Source organism: Talpa europaea (genome assembly GCF_964194135.1).
Source record: "Talpa europaea genome assembly, chromosome: 1".
Lineage (NCBI taxonomy): Eukaryota > Metazoa > Chordata > Mammalia > Eulipotyphla > Talpidae > Talpa > Talpa europaea.
In genome coordinates, this window is record NC_140073.1 from 147517188 (window position 1) to 147521146 (window position 3959).

Sequence of the window (3959 nt, forward strand, 5' to 3'; positions counted from 1 at the left end):
GGCTTGGCAGACCTCTCCTGTCTCTCCCGCTGCTCCCCTCAGCAGTGTATTTCATCAGTCTGCCTGTTCTGTTCTTTGCTCTGTCTGTGGTGAATCCTCTTACCCTCCTGTGCATGTGGCCTGTACCCTGGTTCTTGTATAAATAAATAAATCTTTAAAAAAAAATGTACAGGCAAAGCTAGATGAAACAAGGAAGTAATTTTTAATTATTCACTTTTAAGAAAAGGGTTTTGTAATGGATGGGGAAATCTGAACTGTCAGCTTCTTACTAGACTTGAGAAGGAGAGGAAGGCCCTGGGTTGGTAGAATTGCACATCTCCAAGCAGGGAGGGGTTGATTTCCCATCAACACATCCTCCTCCTCCAGAATGGCCATAGCAGAAGTGCCTGATACATTTCTGTTGAAGTACTGAAAACTGATTTCTGTTTTATTTATTCACATATACCAATGCCAAGCGCATAGCACGCCAAATAAATAAAGTTATTGAGTAGATAACCAGTCTCATCTCAAACTATGACAGATTTGGTCCGCTGCATTCTTTCACCCATTCTTTTCTTTTTATATATATATTTAAAGGGCAGGTTTATCAGGGAAGCGATAAAACAGTTAAAGACACTTGCATAGACACAAGGAGGCAGGAGGGACAGGTTTGCTGAGAGGCCTGCATGGTTGCAGGTGGGCGGCCTTGACAGGTCAAGGGCAGGCAGGAAGGCTGCTGCCCTGTAGAGGGAGAGAGCTGGTGAAAAGAGGCACCTGCATAGTCACAGGTGGGCAGTGGGAGTACTACTCTTCACCCATTCTTCAGGGATCTACTCTGCTTCAACAATGTCCCTTCCTGCCTTGTAAGATCACTTGAGAAATGGCAAGTAGGGCAGTTACTCAGTTGCCCAGGCTTTGGAAACCAATTTTTACAAACCAATTTTTCCATAACCAATTTTCACAAACCAATATTTATATAACAGAAGTCTGGTTCCACTATTAAGTAGGTAACCAGTTAGTTTGATCTCTAGTCTCAGTTTCATCATTGGTAAAAAGAAATAATAGCATCTGCTCTAGATAACTGTTATCACGTTTAAATTAATGCAGCACACAGAGCAGGTATTCCTGGAAGGTGGTAATCCCTCACTGATGTTGAGATATTACATATGTTTGTTTGTTTTTTTGGTAACTGCAACTCTTCACACTGTTTATTTCTCTAAATATTATGGTACCCCCCCCCAAAAAAAAAGGAAGGAAGGAAAGCAAAGAAAAAGAAAAGAAAAGAAAAGAAAAATTAGTGCCTTCCAACCTGTGTTTTACTGAACCTGCAGAGGTTATCCACTCTATGTCCGTTTCCTTGCTAAAAATCCACCTTGAGGAGCACGGTCCTGAGGAGGTGGGAGTCAGGGTCCTCTTTCCTTTTTATCAAGAGCAGCTTTACTTGAATTTCTTTTAAAAAATGGGAGTTCTTGGGGGCCTCCCCGGTGGCGCAGAGGTTGAGCGCTGGGTTGCGAAGCTGCCCGCAGCCTCTGCAGTGCCGGTTCGATCCCCGGCTGCTCCCCGGCCACCAGAGGAGGGTCCCACATGGCGCGCAGACCTCTCCTGCCGCCCACTGCTCCCCTCAGCAGTGTACTTCGGTCCTTCTGCCTGCTCTGCTCCCCGCTCTGGCTCTGGTGAATTCTCTCACCCTCCCGTGCTTCTGACTGTACCCAGTGCTTGTATAAATAAATAAAAATAAATCTTTAAAAAAAAAAAATGGGAGTTCTTTGGAGATGAAAATTGGATGCTTTTGATCTGTTTATAATATCATTTAATTAAACCTTGGTAATGAAAAAAAGCTGCTTGAACAGCTTAATGAATGAAAAGTTTCTTACCAATTCATTCCAATAATCATTTAACTCTGATCACCTGGGACACAATATATGCACAAATAAACATGTGCTGAACACCAAACAAATGACGAATGATTGAATTCTTACAATGTGGATCGACTGCTGTGTTGGCTGAGCCTGGTGGGGGCTCGCTTTGCTTCCGTGGGCAGTTCTTTTCTCCCAGGGAACTCTCTGTGCAAGTTCGATAAACTCCAGGTAATGAATAGGAGGAGTTCTGGGTGTCTTGCTCGTACTTCCCAGTAGATTGTGAATCCAATCAAGCAACCATTCCTGCCAGTCTTATCTTGGTCTCCATTTCTGCTTTCTCTCATCCCAATCTCCCTTGTTTCCCGAGCTCCCCCTGTATTGGTCTTTGAGTTTCAGCCACAGGATCTTTGCACATGTACTTGCCTTGGCCTGGACAAATCCATCATTATAGTTCAAGTCACGGGCACTGATCTGAAATTTCTCTGATCCTCCAGTCTATGTCCTAGAAGCTCCTTCCTCAATCATACTGTTAGGGGGAAAGGATGTCCTAAAGCTAATTCCATACAGGCTTTGTGGACTCCACCCCCACCCCAGGCCAAAGCCAAAGACACTGGGAACTCCAAATCCCATCACCACCAAAGGGAAGGTGGCTGGGACCTGAGGGTGGGGTGAAGCAGCCAGGTTGGGATAAAGCCAGACACGTGGGCTTTGCAGGGGTCCCCCATTTTGGCTCCCCGCCAGCTCTGAGAGTGCTTTTTGGGTTTCCAGGTCGGCGGATCGGGTAGGGTGCATTAAAGACTTTATTTCCCTATTTTCTCCCTGAGTTGTACATTTTCCTTATTTCCTTTTCCCTTGTGTAGGGTAAAGAAAATATCAGGCTTTTCTGCCCTTCCGCCATCAGGATAGAGGATGGATCCTTGTCCTGAATGCATGCCTGATGGCGGGCACCTGGAATAGGGTGCGGGCATAGGTAGATGGGATTCAGCTGAGCTAAGACTGTGCTTTTTAAGGGCGGCGTCACAGGGACGCCAGTAGAAGCCGAAAGAGAAGCCGAGAAGCAGCAGAACAAACGCCAGAGAGCCCAGATAGAGTGAAGACTTGCTGGGGGCTGGCAGGCCTCCCAGCCCCCCACCCAGCACCCCTGCCTGCCATATGCCTGGTGAACCCCAATAAAAAACCTGCAAAACCACTGAGGACTCTGATTCCTCCTTTACCCGGTCTGCATGGGATCAGAAAACCTGCACTTTGGTCTTCGTACCCTTACACCTTGTAAATAAACCTTTTATTAACCTTTTGTGTGTGCCTGTAGTGGAGTATTAATAAGTCCCTTGTAAGCGCGCGGGTGAGGACCCACAGCCAGGAACCCGTTCAATATCGGGGCTGCCCTATAACAGCGTCAACGAATGACTGGGTTATGGGTGAGTGCCCCGCACCCAGAATGGTTCACAGCACCCAGTAGGTACTTAACAAACGCCTGAATAAACAAAGAGGTGAAAGCTTTCCAGGACAGCTAGGGAGTCTCAGGAGAAATAAGTGAGGAGGCCAGGGTCCCCACCCCAAGCCCCTGGAGTTTGGGCGTGATGTGGGGGACTCGGGATGAGCACCCTGCTTCCAGAGACGCAAACCCCGCGCCTTGTCGCGGTTGGTGAGCGAATCCCAGCATGAACCACAGAATTTGAAGGAAGGGGTGGGTTTAAGGGCGGATGCTGAAACCCGGCGCACGGTGATCGATCCGCTGAACAATGGTCAAATCCGGGCCGAGATCCCCAGCACCCCGCAAGGTAGCAGAAGCGTGGGCTGCCGGGCTCGGGCGGGCCGCCAGCTGACCCCTGGGGCGGTCCCTCGCGTCCAGCTCGGCGAGCCAGTCCATGCGCCGCGGGCGCCAAAGCTGCCGCGCGCCCCGGGCGCCAGGGCCAGCGCAGGCGCTGGGTGCGCTTGATTGGCAGCCCCCGGCCTCAGTCCAGGCGCCCCCCCCGCCCCCCCCACTAAATCCAGCCTCCGCCGGCTCCCCGGTTGCCACCTCCCAGTAGCCGCCGACCGGGTGGCGCGCGCGGAGCGGGATCCCGCTGCGCGCTTCCTGCAGGCGCCGCGCAGCAGCGAGGTGCTCCCCAGGGCTGAGCC